A 15,552-nucleotide genomic window follows, 5' to 3' on the forward strand; every position below is an offset into this window, starting at 1 on the left:
CTTCAAAATACACTAATTTAATTCAAGTTAGGTTTTTGGCCAAGGTAGCGTACATTGAGATGGCTTACTAGTAGTTAAATTAGCTTGATTTGGGAGCAGGTTATGATGGAGAGGGCAAAATTTGGTTGGATGGCGTGTTTCAAATTGAGTTGTCTTAGGTAAAAATTGTTCCAGCTCTGCAGCAGCTGTGCTGGAATGGATTGAGTTTCTGGTTTAGTAAAGCTAACCTTTTTGGTTGAGCTGAACTGAACTGCACTGATTAGTTCTGAAAAGGAATATATTGCTCTCACCATTTCCCCTCATTTCTTATTGGCTCCCTCACCAGTTCTTTTATTGTCTTTAAGGGCCGCCCTTTTAAGTTCAGCCAGAAAGGGTGGAGGCAGTTATTACCTGAGTAAGGGAAGTCCATTGCTATTGATTCTTGCCCTGTAGGTGAAATAGGACTGGAAGCTTTTGTGTTCCATGCAAATACCTTTTCATCTGCAGTCCAAGCTTATGAGAAAGGATGCTTCAAGGGCCCCTGGGGAGAAGAGGGGTCCTTTTGTTATACATGTCTGAAGAGAAAGGTCAATGTGTCTGTTAGACAAAGGGCTCTGAAACTATTCCATACACTTTCCCCATATAATCTCCACAGCACACATTCAGCAGAGTAAGGTTGTGTCTACACACACACACACACACACACACACACACACACACACACACACACACACAGACAGCACTTCTCCAGCCTTCAGCCTGCACTAAGAGGCCCTATCCAAACTGCTGCCTCTGAGGATCAATGTTGAAAAATTCATGCAAAAAAAAAAAAAAGTATCACACCAGATCCACAAACCACAAAATTAGTGTTGCCAAAGGCCCTAACAGAGAAAAAGGGTGATTCGTTTGAGCATCCCATTTTTGTCTCGGCACTTAATTAAGGAACAAAAGTTCTGGGTTCTGTCTGCGCAGGTTCAAACAGGTACATGAGTTTGAATCTCAAGTTTTGAGGTTATCTGCACAGCCTCGGGGCCTGAGAACAAGAGAAGAAATAAATGATTGCTGTTTATGACCGCCCAAACCAGATCATCAATCATTTCCAAGCACATCAGACTCTGGCACTACGTGACCCTCACCTGCACAGTTTGGACTGAAGAGGTTCTGCCTTTGTGTCTGAAGCTAGCCCCTCTTCCGCATGAGCTTCTGTCCTAGAGCTTTAAACATCGCCAACACAACAAGGAGTGAGTGTCACATCTTGAAGTAAAGGATCAGATTCCAAAGTTGGCTCACACATATACTTGAGTTGTCTCCTCTTAAGTCTCTTTATCTGCAACTTATGAGCTCTCTGCTTGTTAAGCTCACTGACCAAGTCCCAAACCAAAATAGCTGTCAGGGACATCAGTAGTTAGCCATGCTACACCTTCCAAGCATCCCTATTTTCCAGGGACAGTCCCGGATTAACGGAAGCCACCCTGATTTGATCCTGGAATGTCCCTTTTTTCCTTAGGACATCCCTATTTTCATCAGAGAAAGGTTGGAGGGGATGGAGTTATATGACCCCTGAGCCAACAAGATTGGTAACTATACACCCTTTAGAAAACATCAGAAGGCAGCCTTGAATAGGGAAGTTTTTTAAGGTTTAACGTTTTATTATGTTTTTATATATGTCGGAATCCACCCAGAGTGGTTGGGGCAACCCAGTCAGATGGGTGCATGATGATGATGATGATGATGATGGACGTCCTTATTTTCATCAGAGTAATGCTGGAGGGTATGGCTTTCAAGTCCCAAACCAAAATGGCTGCCATGCACATCAGTGGTTGGCCAGGCTCATATTAAGGGAGTGGGGGGAGACACTATTGTTCAGGCAGAGTGAATTTGGCCTTCAACACCCACTAGAGGGTGACCAAGAACAATAACAATGTCCATTGCCACCAGTAGAGCAGCAAACTCTACCTGTGGCCTTGACATAGCATCACAACAGGAGAGCCAGTCTCTATTGTCTCATCACATTGTATGAAACAGGGGTGGCAAGCTGGCAGCCCACCATGTAATCTTGGCTGGAGCCTGACCAGTAAGGAATATAGGAAGCTACCTTATACCAATCCAATACTAATCTAGCTTAGTATTCTCCACACAACTGGTAGCAGCTCACCAGAGTTTCAGGCGGGACTTTCTCACCGGAGATGATGATGTTGTTGTTGGTGATGATGATGAAATTTGTACCCCACCCATCGGACTGAGTTGCCCCAGTCACTCTGGGCAGCTTCCAACATATATAAAAACATAACAAAACATTACACATTAAAAAGCTCTATACTTCATTCCTGTGTCTTATATGGTTATATGGTTACTCATCTCCTTGACATCTGACGGGAGGGCAGGTGCCACTACCAAGAAGGCCCTCTGTCAAGGATTGAACCAGGGATGTTGTGCATGCATGACAGATACTTTGCCGCTGAGTTAAGACCATTCCACGGTTGCGCCAACTTCTGATATTAAAAAATGTGGGCATCTCATTGCCCCCTTTTGCATAGAACTTGGAGTAGCAAAGGAGGCGGCAAAGCAGGTGTGAAAGCACTATGCACTCTGCCACAACATCACATTTATGTGTCTACACACACACACACACACACACACACACTTTTCCTGGCTCGACAGAGCAGCCTATGGATGGCAGCTATGCAAGCAGCTCTTCCAGGCATGCTGCCAACTCACATGAGATTGCGTAAGAAACACAGCATTAGGGTTTCGTTCGGTAACATGGCATCTTAGTAGTGTGCAAGTATTGACTAAACAGCTTAACCAACTAAAAACAATCCTTTGGTTTAAACATTCTAGATTTACCCAACAAGAACTCTGGCAACCATGCCAAATGCCTGGTTTTTTTACCCTCCCCCTCCCTCCAATTCTGGTGGCTAGCTCTCACGCAGTGCTACAAAAACCAAATATTACACCCAGGCAGTTTTTGGTGTGTTTTTTTAAAGAACCTGACCAGCTGGAAATCTTAACAAATTTCACTCGAGATGAGCTCTTTTGAAAATTGCTCCCACTTCCATTCATAAGGGAAATGGTTTTCAAATGCTATGTGAGATAAAGAGATTCTGTACTTTAGTGTTAACATCTTGCTGGCCTTTATTATCAAACCCGATCCCTCCCTAATAACAGAGCAACGAGAGGCAGGGTAGTATGACAACATACACATCCAGCCTATGGTCCATTGTTTAGAGAACGGGGAAAGCCTTTGAGAATACAGAAATTAGCCATCCCTGGAATGAGGAAAGATGAAGCTTTAATAGCATGCCCCCCAAAGAGTTATTATGAGCCCCGGGCTCACATAATCACAACTTGGTGGCCGGTGATCCATAAGGCATGTTTACTCTGAATATAAAGAAGCCCATTTACCCATGCTTCTCCATATTGCGCAGCTTGCAAAGCTCCCTAAAACCTTTTAAATACTCACCCCCTGAAAAACAAATGGAATCTGAAGTCTCTATCCTTAAAAAATAACTCCAAAGCAGGCTGGCACAACATTAAGCCTCATGGGCGATGAACCCTCCTTGACTAGCTTCAACTTCTTGGGGGAATACGAAGTATTCTTTTGTTTACAGACCATCTCCTTCCTCTTTGCGGGAACTTCTAATGCTCAAGCATCCCATCAAAGGCGAAGATGAGGGAATGCCAGAATCATCTTTATTGCTCATGCAGTCCTTGGATTCCCAGGTGTGTGCTGGAGTTGACATCAGTTTTTCCTGCTTGTTGCGCCAAGGCTGCTGGGCCCAGGCTTTCCCCCTCTTGTGAATTGCGGGGAGGGAAAAGTGTGAAAGCCTTGTAAGTTGTCGTGTTTTTTTGCTGCTGAACTCAGCGAGAAGTGGCTGGGAGGAAAAGGTAGGAAGGAATTTTAAAGAGAGACTGGAAGTGTGTGGTATCTGTGTATGAGAGAGTGGGGGAATTGTAAGAGATGGGGTTGCAGAGAAAACCACAGGGTGGAGTGGGAAGAGGGAGTTAACAGCATACAGATCTGTGGTAGTTCATAGAGAGGGAAAGAGTGTGTCTTTCTGTGTGTTATGGAAGGATACCTGAGAGGAGTTTTCAGAGTGATGGGGGTACTATGTATGTGGCACAGAGTTAAAAGGGAGCTGACACAGAATGAGTTAAAGGCCAGCACTGATTCCCCCACAATTAACATAGCAATATGCGCCCCATAGAATTATTTCAGATGCAAAAGGTGGCTTTTCAAGAGTGATTTGACCCTGTTCCCAAGCCTATTCTGAGCAAGTCTGCTGAATATCCAGCAGAGGGCGTGCTTAGACTCTTGAAATACCGGAAGAGCCAAATATGGGGTGGAGGGGGGCCCTTGTTCCTTAGACAACCGATCCCCCATCCCACTCTCATGGAAAAAGGTCATTTGAAGCACCCTTGCACAGAAATCATTAACCAAAATGCCAAACAGCAGTTGGTGACAACAACTACCCAGTGGCTTTGGTTACAGGCCCTGCCATGCAGTATCCGTGCGATGTGTACATAGATTTTCTTTTGGCCACTAGTTCCAGGGTGGATTGCCTCTATATTCCCATCTCGTTCCTTTATAGCTTGGTTCTGCTACAGCATCCTTTTAAGTCTGTGGTTTTGTGCTGACCCACTGTCAATCCTGGACTAATGTGATTGGTGGAGGGATGCAGGGATGAGGATTCCTCGCAGCTGCTGTTGAAACAAAACAGTTCTCCCATTTAGTAGAAATGATGGCCTTGATGCTTGCTGAGAGTTGGCTGCTCGCAGGCAAAGATCGCCTTCCATGGCACTGTACTATAGAGAAGGTCTTCCATGAGGACAGAGAGGTTCGTTTTTTTCCTACAGATGCTCTTGCAGCTTTGCTCAGGCAGCGAGAAATCTAGAGCTTCAGAGAACCAGAACAAGGCATGGCTGACTGAAAGAGAAAAGGATATTTGTTTGCTTTATTATTTATTACTGAGGTATTTAACTAACTAGTCCTCGTAAGAGATCAGTGTGCCACGGTTTCCTACCTTGTGCTGCCTGTGTATGTCCAGTGGTCTTCCTGTAGCTTCCTGTCATGCTTAAAACTGCTCCTCAAATCCTACCTTCTTACATAAGTACAGAAGAAAAGTGTGACATCTGCTCATCTGCTTTTTGCCTTTGTCTTGGGGAGCCACCTGTTGCCATGTCAATCATGGGTTCCCAGCATCTGTGCACGTTATAAAATAGGCATATATGTGATCTGCACATGCAAAGGTATCCATGGATATTCTTGTGAACATCCAAGCAGGAAAATTGTTATGTGTGAAACTGTCCTTTAAGTATAGGTACTAGAATCAGCGGCTGTTTCTTTTGCATTTATAGGAACCCGAATCTTGCAATTTGATGCCATGCGGCAGTTCCTGATGATTCATGGTTATTTGTTTTCAATGTGGCTTTTGAGTCACAACAGTCCCATAGAACCCCGATGAAGCAGACTCCTTCCTCCCAGCATAAAAGATCTTGCAGAAGCAACAAAGAGTCCAAATGCATAAATGCTTCCTGGCCTTTTGGCTATGATCAAGTGTAGTACCTGTTAACATTTGTAAATGCAAAAGAAAGCAATTTATGCTCCTCTCCCTGAGAAGAAAATGCCCATCCATTGACCTGTGATAAAAAAAATAAGTCAATAAAACTCATTTGGGGATTTTGCTGCTCAGGTTTTAGCATGAATTTTATTTATTTATAATAGTATTTGTACGGCAACCTCTTATGAAATATCAGGACATTACAAAAAACATAAAAAATAAAAGCAATACAGAACAATCATAGATATGACTGACTCAAGGAAATTTTAAACAACTGCACGGGCTTGTTGGTATAAAATGGCCTTCAAGAGACACCTACAAGTAAAAAGTGAGGCTGCCCACCACATCTCTGCTGGGAGAGTGTTCCAAAGTATGGGACCAGGGATACTGAATGGCTGGCCTGATTGAGGCCAGTTGGGCCTCAGTTACACAGGGGACGACTGACAGTACTCCTTCAGGGTACTCTTGATCTCAGGGTACAGGCTGGGATATAAGGCCTCAGGTTTCTTGGACCCAAGTTGTTCAAAGCTTTGTATATACACACAATAGCAGCAGCAGAAGTACCGGTAAACTGCAAAATGATAGATTAGAAAACAGCAGGGAGATAGAATAGCTTTTGTTGTAGCAGTCTACCATCCGAAGAAGTACAGAAGAGCCTCCTGGATCAGTTCAGTGGCCCATCTAGTCTAGCACCCAGGGGGAAATGTGCAATATTAGTGCAATGCCTGGGTGCAATACGAGTCTCCCTTCCTGTACCTGCCCTAGGGAATGCCCCCTATAGAAGGTGATGGTTGATGGTTGAAGCTGAATCTTCTTCATTGCATAGCTAGAGAGCTTTGGAAAGATCCAAGTGCCAGTGGAGAGGGAAGAACCGCTTCTACATCCAGTCAGAGCTAGCCATAAGGCTTCAGCTATAACACATTAGAGTTATCAGCTAACATGCAGGGCAAGAAAGGGCTATCAGTTCTATGAAATTATACCAATGAAGCGTGGTGAGCTACTTCAATTTTGGCAAAACATTGGGATAGGCACCTGTCAAGGCAAGCGCAACCTTCCCAGCTTTAGGTGGGTTCTCAACTCCCCTGCCTGTCCATTTGCCATTCAAGGTCTTTCCTGGCTCAGAACAGCTTTTGTAACAACCTCTTAGTTTACAATGCATGGATTTCCTCCATCAGGGTCAAACCAAACCAAGTCATCCCTTGTACTCAATTTATTGCCTTTTGCTCTCTTCCACCCTGCTGGCTGTGCAATCAGTCCACTGCAATTGCGCCTAACCCTTAACAAACAAAAACACTTCTTCTTCTTCTTCTTCTTCTTCTAAATCCTTGATCTATCTTTTGAGTGGGTCTGCTGCTTCAGAACCAGTGTGCGTGTTTGTTCCAAAGCAACTCAGGAGGGTTTTTCCTTCTGTCTCCTTTGTTACTGTTTCATATGTTTTGCTGGTCCCAGTTGTCTTGTCCCTGTTTCTGGCAAATCGCTGTTCCTGTTTCGTCCCCCATTTTTGTCTTTTTTTGTCTTTTGTCGGGCAGGGAGAGCTCTAGCAGAGTAGCAGAGAGCACATGCGTGGCATGCCGTGGGCCTCAGGTTGGCACCTCCTGTTAAAAGGATCCAGCGAGCAGGTTACAGGGCTGGCCTCACCTTGAGGCTCCAGAGAGCTGTTTACCTGTCTGACTAGACAGTACAGAGCCAGGTGGACAAGAGACAGACTTCCTATAAGAGAGCTTCCTGTGTTCCTTGTTAATGTTTCCTTAAGCTTGAGCCGCTAGGGTTGCCATGCCTCGGGATTCAGCTCCCAAAGGTGTGCATGGATGGTGCATTTAGCCTTTTGAGTACCTGGGTGTTAATTATAGGCAACACCAGTGTGGCAATGCTCTCCCCCTGCCCAAACTGCTGCAGTTCTGCACCCCTGTGTTGATTTGAAGGAAGCAATTCCCCACCCCATATAAAAAGCAGATAAATAAATGAGTAAGTTAAGTTAATTTGGATATGCAGAATAGATTAAATTTAAGGAACCGCAGAAAGAGGGGGAAGGAAGTCAAGTTTTAAAATGTCAAAATGATTGTAAAATCAGAGAAATGTATATACAGTGGAACCTCAGCTCCCGAACGCCATGGGAGCTGAACGTTCTAGCTCCCGAACAAACGAAAACCAGAAATAATTGTTCCAGTTTTCGACATTCTTTGGAAGCCGAACGCCCGAATGCCCGGCTGCTGCAGCCAATCAGAACTGTTTCAGGAATCAAACAGACTCCTGGAATGGATTAAGTTCGGGAACCAAGATTCCACAGTGGCAGCAGGAGGCCCCATTAGCTAAAGTGGTGCTTCAGGTTAAGAACAGTTTCAAGTTAAGAACGGACCTCCAGAACAAATTAAGTTCTTAACCTGAGGTCTCACTGTAATATGCTCAAATCGTCTGGTCCGGTGGGCAACCTGGCTGCTGCATTCTGCACTAGCTGAAGTTTCGTAACATAACGTAGCAGCAGATGCAGCCGAACTGTCAGACATGTGTAGCACTGTGTGCATGGAGAACTGTCTCAGCATCTTCTAGGAACTGGTGGGGGGAGACAGGAAGGAGTGGCAGGTTGCTCCCTGCTGTAGGAATGTGTCCATTGCTCAATCTGTAGCATGCATGTAGCATGTCAGTGCTATATATGTTCCTATCTCGTTGCCTGGGGCCCAGGAATTCTAATGGAAGTCTGATGTTTTCCTAAGTCTGCAGACAGCCTGCGATATCAGCTTGGAGAAATGTGATCAATGCATCAGCTTGAATCCGAGGCTGAGCCCTCTGGCCTTGGGGGTCTGGCTTTCTGTCTGTGGTGCCACCAAATGGGTTCTTCTCAGGTCACTTGTCTCTAAAGAAATGCAGATATCTGCCCTACAGATGCAGCTACATGTTGCTTGATAGGAGGAGATACTGTAGTATCTCTTTCACGTTCTCTTTATCTCTTTCTCTCTCTTTCTCTGGCTTCTGGTAAACAGAACTGAGCCTGACACCATGCCTGCTTTCTTCCAAGATACATTCCTTCTGGCCAGAGCACACCCTTTTCCTGCAAAACCATGTCCTTGTGAAACCATCTCTTCCTGCCTTCAAAAATGCCAAGCAAACTCCTCCAATTCAAAAATGCCAAGCAAACTCCTCCAATAAGAGCCTTTAAGTTAACAAACTAAAATCCCAGGATATTCTATCTAACTCACTCACTATGTGGACATCGCAAAAGAAAAGCGATAGAAGAAACTTCTTACATTGTTTATTTCTCACTATGACTGGAAGATTACTCTCCCCACACCTAGTGCGTTTTTGTCAACCTGCTGTTATTGGTCCAGGATGGCCTGGTTTGGAGGAAGCCTGGTCCTACGTATCCTTACTCAGAAGAAGTTATGTTCCACTGAGTGCAACAGGGTTTGCAGTCAGGCCAATGTGTTGCGGATTTCGGGCTTGGTATTCCAAAAGCCCAATACAGTGGTACCTTGGGTTACGTACTTAATTTGTTCCGGAGGTCCGTTCTTAACCTGAAACTGTCCTTAACCTGCCGCACCACTTTAGCTAATGGGGCCTCCTGCTGCCGCTGTGTGATTTCTGTTCTCATCCTGAAGCAAAGTTCTTAACCTGAGGTAGTATTTCTGGGTTAGCGGAGTCTGTAACCTGAAGTGTATGTAACCTGAAGCATATGTAACCTGAAGCGTATGTAACTCGAGGTACCACTCTATTATGCATGTCTATTTGGAATTCCCATTGAGTTCATTGGAATTTACTTCCTAGTAAGAACAGCAAGGAGTTCTGCAGCACCTTAAGGTTTAACAAAGCAATCCAAACACCTGGTCAGCAGTGCAGAAAGGGGTCTGGATGAGACAGAGGTGTCCCTCTGCCCAGTCCTCCCCAGATCCACTGCGGAAGCCGGTGTTGGGGTGCTGCTGTCAAGGAGCACCCCAAACAGCGGGTGGAAGTTACTGCTGGTGGCATCCTTTGCACTGGTACACAGCAGCACTGGCATAGCAACCCCCATTGGTGCCTGGGGTGCAAAGATGGGTTAAAGTTGTTGAGCTTTGTTTGGAAGATCGGACCCAGGAGATGGACAGTGGCTCTGGGGCCCTGAAGCTCTTGTGTCACCCACAAGCCCCCATACCACCTGCCTTCCTGTGCTGCCACTGCTCAGCAGAAACTCCCAAAATGAGTTGTTTTGCAGGTGAGGCTGCATAAACACAAGATCTGCAGAATCATGACCTGACTGTATGGCCAGCACATGACTTGGAGTCCCCCCGCATAGCACCAAGCCATGGATCAGGCTCAGTTTGTGACGGGGGAGCCAGAATTCTTGGACGAGTCTGAGGAGATACTGTTCGCACCATGAAGGGGTTTGATTGCAGTTTGTCAAACAGGGGGAAAGTGGGTCACCTACAATTGTGTGTCACATGTACTTTTGCCTGAATAAGTAGGCCTTCAAGGCAGCTTGTAGCTGGCAGCGCAGGAAGAGATGCTTTCCTTAGGGAGGGAGGGAGGAAACACATGTATATCAGGGCTAGGTAGACAGCAGGGAAAGGACAGCAACTGGGCAGGAAGCTGTGCAAGCACTAGGCTAGACGGAAGCCTCACCCCGTGGCCTTTGGGAGAAGCACTGTCCAGCCAGCTTCAGTTCCTGAGACTTCACTCGATTCAACACACTCGCAAAGTGACCACGGGGGCCAGAAACATGCTTTAAAATAAATAAAATTCTCATTATGCCAATACTTCGATCAAAAACTAATTCTGGCTTGCTGAATAGAATATACACAGCCCTGGCTGGAAACCTCCTGCATTTCTGTACCATTGAATTTTAGAAAGAGAGGAGGCTGAATGAAGCAGTTATTCAATGGGACTTCTTACAGAGGCTGGGGAGGGTTGTAGTTTGTTCAGTGCCCTACTCCCTGCTGCCCCACTCTCACCTGCCATGAAGAAGAAGAAGAAGAGTTTGGATTTGATATCCCGCTTTATCACTACCCAAAGGAGTCTCAAAGCGGCTAACATTCTCCTTTCCCTTCCTCCCCCACAACAAACACTCTGTGAGCTGAGTGGGGCTGAGAGACTTCAGAGAAGTGTGACTGGCCCAAGGTCACCCAGCAGCTGCATGTGGAGGAGCAGGGACGCGAACCTGGTTCACCAGATTACAAGACTACCGTTCTTAACCACTACACCACACTTGTGGTTACAGACCTAGGTGATTATAATAACAGGAGCACCTATATCTCGGGGTCAGCTTTCAAGTTCTATATGCTGAATGGCTATGTTTATAAACAATGTTCAATGTACGCATGTCAAATGCGCAAAAACCCATGTTTAAGGATCTAGATCTTGGGCTTCCAGATGTGGGCGTCATATCACACAGCAGGGATGGGGAATCACCAAATTTAAGAAGAGCCTGCTGGATCAGGTCAGTGGCATATCTAGTCCAGCATCCTGTTCACCAGATGCCTGTGAGAAAATCCAAAAGCAGGACCCAACCGCAGCAACACTCTCCCCTTCTGTAGTTCCAGGAACTGGTATTCAGACATATTACTGCCTGCAGGTAGAACAACCCCCTCATGGTTAGTAGCCATTGAATGTGGCTCAGCAGGGGTTCCAATTTGCCCCTCTAGACCAGGCACCCCCAAACTCAGTCCTCCAGATGTTTTGGGACTACAATTCCCATCATCCCTGACCACTGGTCCTGTTAGCTAGGGATCATGGGAGTTGTAGTCCTATAACATCTGGAGGGCCGAGTTTGGGGGTCCCTGCTCTAGACCATTTTTCTCCAAACCACACCCAGATGCAACATTAGGTGGGAGGCAGGCAAAGGAGTGACCTTCATTTGACGTGCACAGAATTGGTTTCCATTGAACAGCAAAGGGTCATTCAGGTATCACAAATGGGCCACCAGCAACAGGATAAATCCGGATTAAATAGAAGGGGGACGGCATAAGGGGTTGGCAGCTTGATGCCCACAATGTCATGTGAACAGTGTAAAAAAAGAAGTAAATCACGTATGTTAGGAGCAACTATTTCACAATAAAACCCCATCTGGAAGCACGCCTTGCAACCATTACTACGTGTTATGAAAGGCAACCCCAACCATTGGTTCTGAACATATGCTGCTTTTTGCTGTTGACTATGCCCCAGAGCAGAACTTTCCACTTTACTGTGAATCTCCTACCCCTCTCAGATCTGACACAGTGCCCTTGGGTGTGCCATCTGGCTCCTCCATCCCTGCTGACTTGTTGGAGATGGACAAGCAGAAGGAACTGGGCCTCAGAAGAACCCTCTCCAACCGTGGGACAAGGAGGTGACCTGACCCCACCACCACCTTCTGGTTCATTGTCCAGTGGGGTCAGGTCACTATTCCCCCCAATGGGCATTGACCTCAGATCAGATTGGAACCTTTGACCTCAGAGAGTCATCTTTCCACCCATTGACAGATTTGCCTGAAGAACCGACTTCCGCTCTCTTTCCCCCCTTGGCTTTCTGCTCTAACACTGGTTTTACCTGTCTAAAAAAAGAGAGCAGGTCTCATTCAATTGTTCCTTGGGCTTCCCAGATGTCAGGTGCTTCCCATACATCATCTGAGGGGGTCTCAAGCAACACATAGTTCTAGAGACAATTTATAGGGTGGGAGGGTTGTGCTGATTTGTGCCTGATTCTCCCCCTTCACTTCTTCAATCTCCCCTCCTCCCTCCATGTTGCTCCTGAGACACACCTGAGCAAGAGGCAACCTGCATTTGACACAGACACAAAAGGTGGTAGAAAGAATAGGAGGAGCAGGAGGGCAGGCTGCCTCCCTGACCATCTTTATTAGCAGCCAGACCGTGACAGTTTCTTGCCTAGTCTTGCCGGGTCTGCTACCTGTGGAGGCGCCCAGATTTCTCTGATAACAGAGGACTGTCTCTCCCAGATGTCTCTCCATCTCTCTGTTACCATGTCACGAGCATGGAACTTGCACTTGATTTATAAGCCCTTCAATTAAAGGTTGGACAACTGTTTAGGAAGCAGCAAGGAGAGGTTTTTCTTTTCTTTTTTGGTCCTGGATCCTATGATAGCCTGTGCTAATAGCTTGCAGCGAGGATATGCTAGATTTGACAGGGAGATGTAGCGGTCAACAACCTCAGATATGCAGATGACACCACTTGATGGCAGAAAGTGAGGAGGAATTAAAGAACCTTTTATTGAGGGTGAAAGAGGAGAGTGCAAAATTAAAAGATGCCTGCTTCTTGGGAGAAAAGCAATGACAAACCTAGACGGCATCTTGAAAAGCATCACCTTGCCAACATAGGTCCGTATAGTTAAACTATGGTTTTCCCAGTAGTGATGTATAGAAGTGAGAGCTGGACCATATAGAAAGCTGATCGCTGAAGAATTGATGCTTTTGAATTATGGTGCTGGAGGAGACTCTTGAGAGTCCCATGGACTGCAAGAAGATCAAACCTATCCATTCTGAAGGAAATCAGCCCTGAGTGCTCACTGGAAGGACAGATTGTGAAGCTGAGGCTCCAATACTTTGGCCACCTCATGAGAAGAGAAGACTCCCTGGAAAAGACCCTGATGCTGGGAAAGGGCACAAGGAGAAGGGGACGACAGAGGACAAGATAGTTGGAGATGTTCTCGAAGAGACTGGCAAAGGGGCTGGAGGTACCCCAGCCCTGATTTAGAAAATCAATTCATTCAGCCACTTTTGGAGCTACCACTATGAGATCATATAATCCTCCTCTGCCCTGCCCCCTGCCCCCCCCAAAAAATAAGGTAGATTTAAATCCTTTACCTTCTACAGCCTGATGGCCAATGACATAAAAATGAAGTAATGACAGAGGGCTTCTTCTCCCCCCCTTTTGTTTCGAGGAAGGAATGCATAACACTCAAGAGCTTAAGAATCCTCCAGGGCGATGCTCAAGGGACACCTTAACAGAGATATCTCAAGTAAACATCCTCTTGTTTGAGGAATGAGAAGCTGCAAAGTGAGTATTATCGGAACCCCACCATTCAAATTCTGGCCACAATAAAAATTGCATTTTTATTTGGTCAGGCGTTTTACGGACAAGAGGAAGACTGGAGTCATTCTTCCTTATCTGCTGAAGATGTTTAGTTAGTAGATGTTGTTTGTCTTGTCTACAGCTGAAGCAGGAGCACCCTAAATAGTGGAGATGGAGGCTCCTCTGAGGCCTGCTGATGAGACATGTTGACTTCTGTGACCCTTGAGTTGCATTTACCATTGCTGGTGTTGCTGGATTGTGATTTAAATGCAGTACTTTGAACTTCATATAGCCCAGTGACTTAAAAAAGTTTGCCTCCTGCTTACTTGATAGCATTTTCTATGCATACCTCTGAAATGTCCTTCATTGTGTCAGATGTCTCAGGCCAAAAGCTCACCTGTTTTTCAGATACTCCAGACTATTAAGAGGTGTGAGAAGCCTTTTCAAAGAAGAAAGGAAGCTTTAAAACACAAAAAAGAAGAAGAATGCAGGATGGATGTTCCTCACAATGGGTCACATTTCAATTTAAAATACATTCACCACAGGAAGCTAAACATATGTAAAATGGAATTAAATCATGGAATGGCATTTGCCCATTTCATTCCCATTAGCATCTTTAAAAGGTTGGATGTTGTGTGTCTGCTGTACCTGGAAGAGAAGGCATAGCTGAGGCTGATCTAGTTATCCTAGATGGTTCTAGTAAGGGGGAAGGGGCTTCTGGGAAACAGGTCTAGAGTTTTTCACCTGTACTTTGCACCATGTTCTACCTCTGTGAACTAGGCCCTTGAACCTGTAGCCAGAGTCAAATGTCTGCTCACCTTCATCTGGTCTGGTGCCCTGGACCTGACCTTGTTTGTCTCTGCCTTATTTGTCTCTGGTAGTTTGTTATGGGTGCTGGGAATTGTAGTTCTGTGAGGAGTAAACTGTGGTTCCCAGGAGGGAGAGGAAAATGTGCTTTACGTGAATGGTGTGTATTCAACCCTGCTCTCGCTTAACTCTGAACTGGGGTCCATTTCTCTCTACAGCTAATTCTGCAAAGGTTATTCACATATCAGTTCATTTCCCTGACATCTGGTCAGAAAATGTTTTGGATTGCTGTGTGTTTCTGCGTTTTTAAAATAACTTTAAAAAATAAGCCTGGACTCTTTTTTTTTTATAAAAAAATTAATAATGATAAAATATACACACAACAGGGGGAGATCAAAGGCAGCTGGGGGGGGGGGGAACCCAAAACAGAAGAAAACCCAGCTGCTTGAATTTGTTCTTTTATCCCCAATGCGTTTTGATATATAATCTTTTTCTAAGGGTGGAGGAATTCTTATTTTCTCTTCTCCAAAAAAGAGGGGGCAGAATTCTTTATCCCTTCTTTTCCAAAGAGTCATCAGAAATAGATGCCTGGGAGTTAGTCGGCTGCAGCTATGAATATTTCTGAGCTGTTTCTTACCTTGTTTCAGGAATAAATTACAACTAATTGGGGGGGAAGGGTTCCCTTGAAAAATAATATAGCAAAACACACCGTGAGCAAAAGAGCAATCCCGGCACCTGTTTTCTTTCTGTGTTGATCGTTTCAGCTCACACACCTCTTATGCCATGTGCAATCGCTTTGCAAATACAGCAGCTCAATTCTACCGAAACCTGAACATTTTAAATGGATAGAGTGATAAATGCAGTACAAACTTACAGCAAACCAAAGCCACAAAACCAAACTAAAGCTGGGGTTAAAAAGGAATCCTTCAAAATTACAGCCGGGTCAGTTTGGAAAAAGACCATCATTTCTAAGGGCATCCATTCGATATACAACATTATTTGTTTGAATCATAGGATTGTAGCGCTGGAAGGGCACCACCAGGGTCATCTAGTCCAACCCCCTGCAATCCAGGAATATGCGACTGATCAAACTTGTAGCCTTGGCATTATAAGCACCAAGCTCTAGCCAGCTGAGCTATCCAGGCTGACAGTAACAAACAGGTGTTTGTTTGTTTTGTTTCAGGGACACAGGATCATGAATCAAGCATTCTGCTCAGACGTTCCTTACAGTCCGA

General features: G+C 45.4%; 1 long non-coding RNA gene across 1 annotated transcript in view; it reads left to right on the forward strand.

The window, feature by feature from the left end:
* LOC310839332 overlaps window positions 1-15,552 on the forward strand; it is a 60,200-nt gene that overhangs the window by 11,993 nt on the left and 32,655 nt on the right. The window contains exon 2 of the long non-coding RNA XR_014561443.1: window positions 13,380-13,495. This is a non-coding gene — a long non-coding RNA (uncharacterized lncRNA). The remainder of the gene's footprint in view (window positions 1-13,379; window positions 13,496-15,552) is intronic.

The sequence above is a fragment of the Podarcis gaigeae genome (genome assembly GCF_964106915.1).
Source record: "Podarcis gaigeae genome assembly, chromosome: 2".
In the NCBI taxonomy this organism is placed as follows: Eukaryota; Metazoa; Chordata; class Lepidosauria; order Squamata; family Lacertidae; genus Podarcis; species Podarcis gaigeae.